This window comes from Muscardinus avellanarius (assembly GCF_963383645.1).
Source record: "Muscardinus avellanarius genome assembly, chromosome: 11".
Lineage (NCBI taxonomy): Eukaryota > Metazoa > Chordata > Mammalia > Rodentia > Gliridae > Muscardinus > Muscardinus avellanarius.
Window position 1 is genome coordinate 73969342 of NC_137797.1, and position 15190 is coordinate 73984531.

Sequence of the window (15190 nt, forward strand, 5' to 3'; positions counted from 1 at the left end):
AGAATCAGGTCAAATCAGGGCAGTGGGTGGAAGACAGGTACACAGCTAGGAGCAGATGATATGGAAGGGCCAGAGGGAAAATTCTGAACACATCCTCGCCTCAGGATAGACTTTTTCTTCTGGCTGGAGCAGTAAGAAATAATAGTTTCTGCCCTGTGTGGTGGCACAGGTTTGTAATCCCAGCATTCGGGAGGCTGAGACAGGAGAATCGCGGTTCACAAACAGCCTCAGCTACTTAGTGAGGCCCTGTGCAACTCAGTGAGACCCGGTTTCAAAATAAAGAATAAAATAGGGCAGGGGGCATAGTTCAGAGGTCCAATGCCCCTGGGTTCCATCCCCAGACCCCCCAAAAAATATATAGAGAGAGACTAAATAATAGGACTGGGGGTGTAGCTCAGAGGTAGAATTCTTCTGGGTTCCATCCACAGTACTGCAAATAAAAAAAAGAAAAAAAAAAGAAAAAAGGAAAAAAGAGGTAATATTTTTTCAGGCAACACCCATTTTGGCACAATCTGCAAGTTCAAATGCTTCTGCTATGCAACATCATGTCTTTCTTTTGTTTTAATTTATTTTGCGGTGCTGGGAATCAAATCCAGGGTCTTGGGCATGCTGGGCAAGTGCTATACCACTGAGCTACAACCCTAACTTGCTCCTCCTCCTCCTCTTCCTCCTCCTTCCCCACCCCAGCCTCCTCTCCCTTTCCCCTCCTTCTTCTTCCCCTTCCCCTTCTCCTTCTCTGTCTTCTTCTGATTGAACTCCAAACATTCTACCTCTGAGCTACACCCAGCCCTTTTTATTTTTTATTTTGAAACAGGATCTGGCTAAGTTACTGCAGTGGCCTCGAACCTGCGATCTGCTTTCTCAGTCTCCCAAGCACAGGGATAACAAGCATGTGCTACCACACTCAGCTCTGCAGCATCATTTCTTGATATCCATATTCAGAGATTTACCTATTCAGGAATGGAAACGGATGTTCTATTAACTTCCTGCTGTGGAAAATCTTAACTCTTCTCCAGTAAAAGAGTTCTTTTTTTGGGGGGGGGGGTTGTCTAGGGATGGAACCCAGGGCCATTTGAACTCCGAGCTATACCCCCTGCCGTATTTTTTTATTTTTTATTTTGAAACAGTTTCACTAAGTTGCAGAGGGCCTCACTAAGTAGCTGAGGCTCTTGTTTGTGAACCACAATCCTCTTGTCTCAGCCTCCCAAATGCTGGGATATATATATATATATATATATATATATATATATATATATATATATATATTATTCTCAAAGATGAAATTAAGAATATTTGCTTCCTGCTACTCAGGAGACTGAGGTGAAATAATTTTTTTTTTTTGTCCAAGAGTTCATACATTAGCCAGGTGCAGTGGCACACACTTGTAATCCCAGTACTTGGTGTGCCAGTATGGGGAATGACCTAGGAAGATTTGGGAAAGCTCTGATTATTAATATATTTCAAAAGAAAATAATTGGTATATTTCAAAATAGTTGTGTCAAAATGGAGGCAGACATGGATAAAGAAAGGACTTGGTTTCAGCCTAACAACAGGCAGCTGTTCCAGTGTAAATCAACCTAGCTCATAGTACTTAACAAGTCAATAGAGGAGATCTAGGGCTTCCTCTTTCTAAAGACAGATCTACATGATCTAGGGGGATGGGGCAGGGTTTGACCTTGCCCTTTATGAAAGGAGACACTGTCTCCGACTAATCTCAGTTGGGTCGTTATTGTCAGCTCCCGGTCAAATCCTCAGAAAGATGGGGCAAAAGGCAGGTGATGTCCTGCAGAAACTTATCTGCAGCGATTCCTTCCCCTCTATGAATTCCCTAAGTTTTTTAGGTACGACGCTTGGGAAAGAATCTGAGGTGGACAAAGGCTTCTTGAGCCAATGACAATTTATTACAGGAACCCAGAGATATTTATACCCTTCACCAGTGAGATTAATAATAGGAGAAAAAAGAAAAGGGAAGGGGGGCAATCACAGCAAAACAATAGTAAATTACATATAAACAAAGTAAATGACTAGTCCAGCATTTAGGAGATAAGCTCCGGATCTTTCTTCCATATTGCAGCAGGGCAGGTCCAAAGGTAAATTCCAAAGGCAATACAGGCACGCCCAAGGCCCAGGGCTTGGAGAATACGCCTTCTCATGGAATCTTCTTTTGCTTTCTTTTTTGAAGTTTCCATCTATATCCATATGACAAGCATGGGGAGATGTGGCGGTCCAGGGAGATGCGATGGGAGTCTCTCAGATCTCATCCGCTTTGCCTTCTGAAGTCTGAAAGCTTACAAAAACTCACAACACAGTTTTGCAGACAAAATACCACAAACAACACCACAAAGTTCTTGGTTTTAATTGTCAGATGTATTTCCTTAACTGCTGAACACTCTTCTTTAGACAATAAGCCTATTAAAAGTCTAACCATCTTTAATAATCCATTTCTCTGTCACAAACCCTCTGCAACCTGCTTCTAACTTTCTAACTCCTTTCTTTCTCAGTTGGGACTTTCTTATGATAAGCTCTTCTTCATGCAAAAATGCTTTTCTTACTCTTACACGGTATTTCCTTTCCTTCATACATATATATTTAGAACGTCTGTCCTTTATTTTGTCATATTCATTAACCATGCGGTCAGCCTCTCTGTCTTCAGGAATATTTACACTGGGCGTAAAAGTCACCAATCTTTTTCCTTGAGTCTATTGTATTTGGGCAACTAAGTTGTTTATCAACTAAATTGCTTTAAGGTCACACACAAGGTTTTTATCTTTTCTGTCTCTAGGCAGGATCTCAAGGGTAAACAAAGTTACCTTAAACTGAACTACCTTACCGGAGTTAATAGCTTAACCTAAGTTAGTGATAGTGAGGGTCAGAGACCCTTTGTAATTGCTGCAGCTGGAATGCTTATCACAGCATCTGAATTCTGGCCAGTTTTTATTGTTATTGAGCAGAGCCAAGGACGTTTAGGCAAATTATTAGAGATTTTATTTCCACGGACTCAATTTCTATTTGTAGTCCTAATTTCACATCACTGGAGCAATTCGTGTAGAAAGTTAAAGGAAATAATAGTGAAGGGTATCTAAAAGTGGGGGGTACTTTGGCCAGCGACGATACCTCCTTCTCGGGGCGTTTTTGCCGATTTTAACTATGTGGAGTGGGGGTTCTCAACACATAGATGCCGAGGCAGCAGGATGTCTTGGCAAGACACCTTACCCAACCTTGCTAGGGGAGGTACCTTACAGGGACGTTCACATCAGAGTCACGCGAACAAGATGGAGGTCATGGGTATAAAAAGTCCGGTCCACGTGTAAGCCCTTTGGTGTACTCATTCGAGTCATCCCTTCATGCCATCTTGGCATGGGGCTGTATTTCTATTTTCTGTATTTCTATCTTTCTAATAAACTCCTTTAAATCTTCAGCAGCTGTCCAAGCGATGAATACTTATTCTTAGCTCAGGACAAGAATCCACGGCTTTTCTGTTTGTCTGTCTGTGTGTCTGGTGGGGGGGGATTACTTCACATAACACAACACGCACCCCCCCGCCCCCGCAACCTATCCCCTGCAACACTTGGGAGATCAGCCTCAGCAACCTAGTGAGACCCTGTTTAAAAAGGGTTTGGGAAGCCAAGTGTGGTGGCACATGCTTGCAATCCCAGCATTTGGGAGGCTGAGACAGGAGGATCACAGTTTGAGGACAACCATAGCTACTTAATGAGGCCCTTTGCAACTCAGTGAGATCCTGTTTAAAAATAAAGAATAAGCCAGGCGTGGTGGCGCATGCTTGTAATCCCTGTGATTGGGAGGCTGAGACAGGAGGATCGCACAGGATCAAGCCAGCCTCAGCTACTTAGTGAGGCTCTCAGCAACTCAGTGAGACCCTGTTTCTAAATAAAATATAAAATAAGTCTGGGAGTAGAGCCTGGGGATAGAAAGCCTCTGGGTTCCACCCTCCAGTACCACCAAAAAACTAAAAAAATTAAAAAATAAATAAAAATAAAGAATAAAAAATAGGGTGAGGGATGTAGCTCAGAGGTAGAATGCCCCTGCATTCCATCTCCAGTACCACAATAAATAAATAAATAAATAAATAAATAAATAAATAAATAAATTTTAAAAAGGGTTTGGGGGATATAGCTCAGAAGTAGAATGTCCCTTGGTTCAATCTTCAGTACAAAAGAAAAAGGTATTTATATGGCCTGTCTGGATAACAATATTCTCATATTGTCTAAGTAAATCTATCTAAGAAAAAACCCAAACTAAAAAATCCTATACATGCTAAATTTGCTTCCTTTTTAAAGGAATAATAATAATTAAATGGTGTTAGAGTAGTGTCAGTGACCATACTATTGACCATATTATCCATAACTGTACTAGTATTGGGAAGAGGTTTTAAAATGTATTAATGTATCAGTATTGGGAAAGATTTCCAATTTTAAAAATATATCCTTTATACTAAGAGAGCCAGGGCTAGCAGAAAGGAGGGACTTGTAATTTACATTGCTTCCTGCTACTCAGGAGACTGAGGTGAAATAATTTTTTTTTTTTTTTTTGTCAGTGAAAGAAAGCCGGGTGTGGTGGCGCACACTTGTAATCCCTGCACTTGGGAGGCTGAGACAGGAGGATCGCACAGGTTCGAAGCCAGCCTCAGCTACTTAGTGAGGCTCTCAGCAACTTAGTGAGATCCTGTTTCCAAATAGAATATAAAATAGGTCTGGGAGTGTAGTCAGGAGGTAGAAAGCCTCTGGGTTCCACCCCCAGTACCACCAAAAAAAAAAAAAAAAAAAAAAGAAAAGGAAAGAAAGCTGGAGCCGGGGATGGGGGGAAATCCCAGATCCTGGAGAAACAATTTCACACATTTTTTGGGATGAAACAAAAGGTAGAGGCCTGTGTTTGGAGACAGGACAGCCTCCCCCTTCTGGGCAAATTCACCTGAAGACAGCAGAGATGGGGCTGGAGATATGGGCTAGCATATCTATAGATCAAAGGACCTGCTGTGGACTTAGTCAGGATAAGAACTCAGCATACTGGGGTTCTGTGATATATTCCATTTGGATTGCCCCCCATGTGTCCCTCTCTCTCTGGGGCACTGGGCTGTAACTCTATCCTGTACTTCTATCTTTTTAATAAACTTCTTTAAATCTTCAGCAACTGTCCAAGCTATGCATATTTATTCTTAGCTTAGGACAAGAGCCCACGGTTTTTCTGTTTGTGTGGTTGTGGTGGGGGAATTACTTCTCCCCTCACACACCAAACACATTTCATCCGCAACATAACTTTATTTTATTCTTTTGTGGGTCTGGGGATAGAACCCAGGGGCATTCAACCTCCGAACTACAACCCCTGCCCTATTTTCTTTTTATTCTTTATTTTGAAACTGGGTCTCACTGAGTTGCAAGAGGGCCTCACTAAGTAGCTGAGGCTGTCCACAAACCGCGATCCTCTGGTCTCTGCCTCCCGAATGCTGGGATTACAAGCATGTGCCACCACGCCCGGCCATAACTTTTAAAAATAGCCTTCTGAAAACTGGGAGTAAGGTGCCAAGAACAAGGTGTACCCTTCTAGGCTACATGTTTACTCTCCTGTGGAAGTTAGAGAGAAAAAGAAAAGAAGGAGGACCTCATGGGAATCAGGAAAGAGACCAGGAGAGTAGTGGAGGGGGTCTGAGGAGGGCAAGCAAGGGGTGGGAAAGGAAACAGACCGATAATGTTATGTGCACATCTGAAACACTGAATCCTGATATCATGTAAAGTTACAATGTACTCAGAAAAAAAAAAGTTAGCCAGGCGTGGTGGCGCACGCTTGTAATCCCCGCGCTTGGGAGGCTGAGACAGGAGGATCACACGGGTTCAAAGCCAGCCTCAGCTACTTAGTGAGGCTCTCAGCAACTTAGTGAGACCCTGTTTCCAAATAAAATATAAAATAGGTCTGGGAGTATAGCCCGGAGGTAGAAAGCCTCTTGGTTCCACCCCCAGTACCACCAAAAATTAAAAAAAAAAAAGTTAAAGACATACCCTTCTAGAACATGTCCCCGGTGACCCACTTCCTTAACTAAGCTCTACCTCCTGCCGTTTCTACTACCTCCTAATAATTCATTAATTATGAAACCTTAATATGTGATGAGATCAGAACCCTTATGATCCAATCAATTTCTAAAGCTTCACCTCTAAACACTGCAATATTGGGGATCAAGACTTGAGCACATGACCCTTTGGGACACCTGCCAGATCCAAACTATAACAATGCTCTTCCCCCAATTCCCGATTATTAACACTTTGTATTAATGTATTGTTGACCCACTATTAATATACTATAAACCAAAGTTCATAGTCTAAATTAGGATTCTTTTTTGTGCTTTAAAGTTCTGTGGGTTTTGACAAATGTATTATATCACATACCCACCATTATTGTTTCATACAGAATAGCCTCACTTCCCCCAAATCCCCTGTGTTCTATTTAATCATCCCAGTCTTCCTTCCTGAGAAATCCTGGCAATCATGGGTCCTTTTGCTCTGTTTGCTTTTCTGCAGTGTCATATAGTTGGAATCATACAGTGCATAGGTCCTAACTTAGGATGGTTGGACTTAAAAATTTTTCAACTTAATGACTGTGCAAAGTTGATTCAATAGAAACCATACTTCCAGTTTTGAATGTTGACCTTTGCCTGGGTTGGTAAGATATTTGGTTCACTACTCTCTTGTGATGCTCACAGCAGCAGCAGCAGCAGCAGCAGCAGCAAGCCATGACTCCCCATCAGCCATGTGACCAGAAAGTAAATGACCCATATTTATTGTGTGGTTTGTAGCTTAGCTGTGGTATTCAGTAGGTAAGTAGTATTATATACATTCTCAATTTATACTTTTTTTTTTCAAATTACAATAGTCTTTTGGGGACAAAACCTCATCATTAGTTGAAGAGCTAACCTTTTTTGGACTGACTTCTTTGACTTGGCAATAACCACAAAAAATTAATCTATGCCTTTTCATTGCTTGACAGCTCATTTTATTTTGTCACTAAATAAATCCCATTGTATGGATATACCACAATTTGATTGCTTTTGTTGCTGCCAAGATTAAGAAATTATGGTAGTGAGGAGTTAGGTATTGGGTACTAGTGAGGGAAGAGGACTCCCAGGAGATAAGGGTTAAGAAGAAACAAACCCAGATCATCCCACCCTCAAGAAGGAAGGTTTTTTCAGGTTGTTCATAGGACCGTAACATGAACAATTAACATGGAGGAGTAGAGCCAAGATGTCAGGAACCAAAGCTCTCTGTGCACCAACCTTAGACTCATGGGCTGTTGCTACCTATAGACTAGGGAACACACATACAGAACAAACAGTTTCATGACTGGGAAATTAAGGGCAATAATAGATGACAAATTAACTAAGTCAAGAAAAACAAGAGCCGGGCGTGGTGGTGCACGCTTGTAATCTCAGCATTCGGGATGCTGATACCCGAGGATCACAGTTCGTGGACAGCCTCAGCTACTTAGTGAGGCCCTCTGCAACTCAGTGAGACCCAGTTTCAAAATAAAGAATAAAAAATGGGGTAGGGGGTGTAGCTTGGAGATCAAATGCCCCTGGGTTCCATCCCCAGACCCACAAGGAAAAAAAGAAAAACAAGATAATAAGCGAGGACTTGCTGGGTGTGGTGGCACACACTTGTAATCCAGCATTCAGGAGGCTGAGACCAGAGAATCGCAGTTCACGGACAGCCTCAGCTACTTAGTGAGGCCCTTTGCAACTCAGTGAGACCCTGTCTCAAAATACAGAATAAAAAATAGGGCTGAGGGTGTAGCTCAGAGGTAGAATGTCCCTGGGTTCCATCCCCAGTACCAAAAAAAAAAAAAAAGCGGGGACTTTTTTTTCATTTGTTAATGGGGGCTTCTAACATATATAAGCCCTATGCTCAGCATAAAAATCAGCTCCCCTCTTGGGACCCCTCTACTGAGTGGGAGCTTTAACCCTGCTTCTCTTTGGTGGATCAATTGGACTTTGGGGAAAGGAGGTGTGCCATTGATGGTGCATGGGTCAGGCTATACTCAGGCAGTGCCAGAAGGCCCAGCTAGACTCTGGAGTCAGCCACATGATCAGGAGAGTAAATAACCCATTTATTGTGTGGTTTGTTGCTCAGCTATGATGTTCAGTGGGTTAAGTAGTATTACATGCATTTCTGGTGGGAATGCAATCAGACCTCATTGCTTTGCTTGCAATTCCTGAATGACATACGGTGTTGAGCATCTTTTCACAGGCTCCCATCTGTATAGCTTTTTTAGTGAGGTGTCTATTCACGTCTTTTGTGGCACTAGGAATTGAAAACATGGGCATTCTACCTCTGAGCTACACCCCCAGCCCTATTTTGTATTCTTTATTTTGAAAAAGGATCTCACTAAGTTGCAGAGGGCCTCACTAAGTAGCCAAAGCCAGCCTGGAATCTTTGATCCTCCTTTCTCAGCCTCCCAAGTACTGGAAACTAGAAGCATGCACCACCATGCCCAGCTATGTCTTTTGCTTTTATAAAAATTGGGGAGGGAATTTAAAAATTGGGGAGGGAATTTTGGTTGTTGTGTGTCAAAATGGACATTTTTCCTTACTTGGATTCTTATCTATAAAGTACAAAGAATGACAGATAATCATGTCATGCCATGTTTGAACATACATAGTTTTATTTTTTTCTCAGTCTGTATATCTTTTTCCCTCCCCTCTTTATGTTAGTGCTCCAGTGGTCACAGGGGCAGCCTTCCTTGCTCCTCATCTTCAGGACACAGCATCTAATTTCTTGCCACTAGGCATGACATTAGGGGCAGTTATTTTGTAGATGTTTTAGATGTTATTTTATAGATTATGAAAATTTTCAGGTTTTAGGATATTTGCATGTGTACAATGAGATATCTTGGATATTTTATCAAGTATAAACATGAAATTCATGTTTCATATGCACCTTATCATGTTGAAAAAATGTTCCTCTACTACTAGTTGTCTTTAAATCATTAATTAGTATTGGATTTTGCCAAATGCTTTTCTTTGTCTATTCATATAAAATGATTTTTCCTTTTTTAGCTTATCTATGTGATTAATTCCATTAATTGACTTTTTTTGGGTACTAAGGATTGAACCCAAGTGCATTCTACCTCCATGTCACACCTCCAGCCCATTTTATTTTTTATTTTGAAACATGGTCTCATTTGTTGCTGAGGGAAGTCTTGCTAAATTGCTGAGGCAGGCTTCGAACCTAGAATCTTCCTATTTCAGCCTCCCAAGTATTGGGATTACAAGTGTCTGGCCACCACACCTGGCTTTAATTGACTTTAGAATAAACTGAACTAGCCGTGTATGCCTGGAATTAAACCCACTTGGTCATGATGTGTAATTCTTTCATACTTTATTGAAATTGATTGGTTAATATTTTGTTGGGATCCATGCTCACAAGGGAGTTTGATCTGTAGTTTTCCTTTCTTTTGTTGTTTTTGTCTGGTTTTGGTGTTAGAGTAGTGCTGGCTTTATAAAGCGAGGAAGGAAACGTTCCCTCAGCTTCTCTTTTCTGGAAGAGATTGTAGAGTATCAGTGTGATTTTTTTCCTTAAATGTTCTGTAGAATTCACATTTGGATCTGGTATTTTCTGTTTCAGAAGGTTATTAATAAATAATTCAGTTTCTTTTATAGGCATTATCTTACCTTATTTAGATTACCTACTTCTCCTTGTATGAGTTTTAGCACACTATATCTTTCATGGAAGTAGCCCATTCCATTAAGTTATCATATTTGTGGCCTAGAGCTTCCTGATCTTCCCTTATTACCCCTTTAACGTCCATGCAAGCAGTAACAACAGACTCAGCCCCTATTTCATTTCTGATATCAGTAATTTATATCTTCTTTTTTATGTATCATTAGATTTTAGTAACACCATTTTAATTATAAGTGAGGGCAGATATAGTTTCATATAGCTTGGTTTATTTCTTTCATAAATGGCCAATATATGTACTTTGATATTTCCCCTTTTAGCTAAGGCATATTATATATTAAACATAATTAACCTTTTGGGCTGTCATACATCCTGCAAATGTTTTTATTCTAATTTCTTATTTTCCTTTAATTTTATGCCCATAATTTTTCACACATACGTTATAAAGTCTTCCAGTATTTTTAAATGGTTTCATCCTTTGCTATTATGCTAAATAATACCTAACGTTTACTGAGCATTTACTCTGTGTCAGGCAATTACATGTATTATCTCAATTAAACCTCAAGGTACTTTTATCTCTATTTTATGGATCAGGAAACTGAGGCACAAATAGGTTGCGTATCCTGTTTCCGTGGCACATCTGCTCAGTGGTAGAGCTGGGATTTGAAGCTACTCACTCTAGTGCCAGAGACTTAGCCCCTAAATTCTACAGTCTGCTCACAGAGCACTTCTCTAGAATATGCTCTCTTAATCTATATTTCTTATGTTTGACATATTTTTAAATGTTAAACTTATATACACTTTACTTTCAGAATGTCAAGATTTAATAGCTCTTGAAAAGTTAAAATAACATTATTTTAGAAGTGGATTGGTATATTACCTGGTTTGACTGATCTTACAGAGAATTAGACTGATGGAAGGTGTGGAAAGAATTGTATAAGAGATAAGAAAAACTAAACAGTTTCTTTTTTAAAGGCAAATCATAAGCTAATCATCTACTGGGACTAGAGGTGTTTTAGATTTTGAATTTTTTCAGGTTTAGGATATTTGCACGTATATAATGAGATATCTTGGCTATCTTATCAAGTGTAAACATAAATTTATATATGTTTTTACTATGCCTATAAAATTACTCTTAAGGTAATTTTATACAATATCTAAAGTGTTTTTTGTGTGTGGTACTGGGGACTGAACCCTGGGGCATCCATCTCTGAGCTATACTCCTAGCCATTTTCAATTTTTAATTTTGAAACAGGGTCTCACTAAGTTGCTGAGGCTGGCTGTAAACTTGTGATCTTCCTGTCTCAGCCTCCCAAGTACTAAAATTACAAGCCTGTGGCACCATGACCAGCTATCTTAAATAATTTTGTACACAAAACAAAGTTTCATGTTGTCAAATTATCCACTTGTGGCAATACATTGGTACTCAAAAAATATTTGGATTTCAGATTTCCAGGTTAGGATTGTTAATCTGTATTGATTTCAAGAAAAAAAATCAAATGGTTAAAAAATCTAATCATAGTGCAATGTCACATGTGGTTGTGGTTGCCATCTGCATGGGTATAATAAAGTGAACAGTGAATATTTAACTATAAAAAATGAATGGGGGCTGAGAAAGTGAAGAATGGAAAAAGTCAGGACATTTCTGGTGAACTCAGATAGGATTTTCTTGGATCTCCTTGCCTCAATATCTGATCTTAAAACACATAAGTACTGCTCTGAGTAATCTTGTGTCTGGCACTCACTGCAGCATGCCCCTTACAGAGACCACATCCACTTTTTTTTTTTTTTTTTTGCGGTTGTGGAGATGGAACCCAGAGGCATTTGACCTCCGAGCTACACCCCTGCCCTATTTTTTATTCTTTATTTTGAAACCGAGTCTCACTGAGTTGCAAAGGGCCTCACTAAGTAGCTGAGGCTGTCCGCGAACTGCAATCCTCTGGTCTCAGCCTCCCAAATTCTAGGATTATAAGCATGCCCGGCTGAATTAGAAGTTTTGATGTTTCCTGCATGGTTCTTATTGCTGAGAATTCCTTTGGCTATGCTGGGTCTTTTGTTTCTTCATATAAAATTTATGAATGATTTTTCTAAGTCTGTGAAGAATGATATTGGTATTTTGATAGGGATTGCATTGACTCGGTAGATCACTTTGGTAGAATGGCCATCTTGATAATATTTATTCTGTCTATCCAAGAGCATGAGAGATCGTTCCATCTTCTAACATATTCAGTTTCTTTCTTTAATGTTTTATAATTTTCATTGTAGAGATTGTTTAACTCCTTGGTTAGATTTATTCCTAGGTATTTTATTGTTTTTCAAGTTATTGTGAATAAAATTGTTTTCTCAATTTCTTTTTCAGTGGTTTCATGGTTGCCATATAGAAAAGCTACTGATTTTTTGGGGGGAGGGTGCTGGGGGTAGAATCCAGGGGTTTTATACCTCCAGGCTATACTCCCAGACCTACTTTATATTTTATTTGGAAACAGGGTCTCACTAAGTTGCTGAGAGCCTCACTAAGTAGCTGAGGCTGGCTTAGAACCTGTGCAATCCTCCTGTCTCAGCCGCCCAAGCGTGGAGGGATTACAAGCGTGTGCCACCACACCTGGCACTACTGATTTTTTTAGATTGATTTTGTATCCTATTACTTTACTGAATTTGTTATTCAGCCCTAGTAGTCTTTTGGTTGATTTTTTTGGGGGTCTTCTAAATATAGGATCATGTCATCTACAAATAAAGATAGTCTTAATTCTTCTTTTTCTATTTGAATTCCTTTGATATCCTTCTCTTGTCTTATTACTCTGGCAAGGGTCTTGAGGACTATATTGAAAAGGAGTGGTGATAGCAGGCATCTGTTGTTTCTCAGATATAAAGCTTCTCCTCCTCTTTCTTTTCCTCTTCCTCCTTCTCTCCTTCTGCCTCCTCCCCCTCGCCTCCTTCTTTCTCCCTCTCCTTTTCTTCTCCCTTCTTTTCTTCTTCATATACTGGGGATTTCACCCAGGGGCATTCTATCTTCAAGGTACAACCCTGTCCTCTGAGTTTTTATTTTGAAACAAGGTCTTGTTAAGTTGCTGAGGCTGGATCGAACCTGCAATCCTTCTGTCTAGGATTACAGGCCTGCATCACCATGCCCAGCTAGGCCTAATTCTTTAAATAGCACATGGAACTTCCATGACTGAGCCTTTCTTCTTGGTAGGTCATCTGAAAACATTAACTAGAGTACTTTGTTCCAGGGTTCCCAGAAGGGCAGGAAACCTTACTATTCTGAGAAGCCTCATTGTTGAGAGTCTAAACAGTGTGCCAAAAATAGTTGAATCCCTTTGCTCTGAAGAAATTCCTCTTATGTTTGCAATAAGTAGATGTCCAAGGGACAATAGCAGTTCTAAACAAGCACCAGTACCTGTAAAGAGACCCCGCCCCTTGTGGCAGGGCAGCTGTAGGGAGACAAACCTGTTTTGGGAGGGCGAAGGGAAGTGAGCTGAGGGATCCTGGCAGCAAAAAGTGGGCAGCCAGTCAGTCCTGCAGGGAAGACTTCACACAACAACCATGTCCCCTGCAGGGGCACAGCTGAAGCACAGCAAGAACCTGTGATATTTACTCCAAAACAGGTAGGAAGAAAACCAGGAACAGCTTAGTGAGGGCAAGAGCTGGACAGGTCCCAGCACTGGAAAGGCTGAGCACGATTAAAACAAGACCAACACACAGGAAAAGAAGTGTAGCCATAAGAGCTGGGGACAAAAGCTGGGCAAGATGGTGTGTGCCTGTGATCCTAGTATTTGGGAGTCTGAGAGAGGAGGATCGCAGGTTCAAGGCCAACCTCAGCAACTTAGTGGGACTGAAAGGCTCCATTTTAAAAGAAAAAATTATAAGCCCCTAGCAACCAGCTAACAGTTTAAAAAAATATATATTTTTGCTGCAGTTTAAGAAGTATAGACTTGAGAATGAAAAATATGCAATAAGCATGCCCTGTTTCAGGAACCCACCTAGCAACTTATCTATGCTGACCGGGTCAGGGCGACCTGTGCCAGGAACCTGCTGACTGCACCTAGTATCTTATCTAACATTTGGCTACAGAATGTACTTTTCGAACGATTCTGTAATTTTCTGTAAACGCATGCACCTGGCCCAAATCTCCCCCCTAACTTGTGGTTTTTCCCTTTAAATACCCTCAGTCCCAGTCGCTCGGGGCCGAACTCCTCTACTCTTGAGTGAGATACGAGTCAGCCCCGGTGCACTGGTTTTCTAATAAACCTCATGCACTTGCATCAAGGAAGTCTCTCGTGTGTACTTGGCATCGCTTATCCCAAGGCTTGACTGAGGGTCTACCCTCTGTGGGGGTCTTTCAGGACACTCAAAAACTTAGCAAGACTTTGTTTCAATATAAAAATTAAAAAAGGATTGAGGATGTAGCTCAGAAGCAGAATGTCCCTGGGCTTCAGTACCAAAAAAAAAAAAAAAAAAAAAAAAGTGACATGGGGGAGGGGATAGAATGGCAGATCCTCTGTAATAAACAGGTGAAATGCAATATCTTAAATCGTATCAAAGGCAAATGAGGCTAGAGTCTTGGAGACTATCTTCTCGTCTCATAAGATTTATAGGGCCATAGCAATTTGCTGATACTCATACTAAAATTTTTGTCATAGGATGAAAATATCACTCTTTTTTTTTTCCCCCCCCCCGGTGCTGGGGATTGAACCCAGAAGCATTCTATCTCTGGGTTTCACTCCCAGCCCTATTTTTTATTCTTTATTTTGAAACAAGTTCTCACTGAGTTGCAAAGGGCCTCACTAAATAACTGAGGCTGGCTGCAAACCCAGATCCATCCTCCTGTCTCAGCTTCCCATATACTGGGATTACAAGCCTGCGGCACCATGCCCAGCCCAGCTCATTCTAACTTCCTTTTTTTTTTTTTTTTTTTTTCTGTACTGGGTATGGAACCCACGGGCATTCTACTTCCAAGCTACAGCCCCAGCCCTATTTTTTTTTTTAAATTCTTTATTTTGAAACAGGGTCTCACTGTGTCTTAGCAAAGTAGCTAAGGCTGGCCGAGAACCTGGATCCTCCTTTCTCAGCCTCCCAAATACTGGGATTACAAGTGTGTACCACCACGCCCAGCTCATTCTAACTTCTTAAAGGGCCATGATTTAAGTGTCTCTGGGCTGGGAGTGTAGAAGTATGTCTTTATCTCTAGGAAGTCTCCCAAAATGCCTGTGCATAAAAGTTACCCATAATTTGTAATCTTTTGTTCTGGGGGAAGGTCAGCCCAAATTCCAAATTCTCTCGCTGTTGTTGCAATTCTCAAATGTAAGGGCAGTCATCTGACAGGGTGGCGATTGAGGGATGGGGAGAAAGAAACAGACTGGCCAGTGACTGGAGTGGAGAAGGGAGGAAGGGAAGAGTCGGCACAGGGAAATGCAGCCTCCCTGGATTCTGAGTTGTATGGACAACTGAGTTGACAGTGAGGGGAGCAGGGAATGGGGGCCGGTGAATGCCTGAGGGTAAAGTCTGATCTA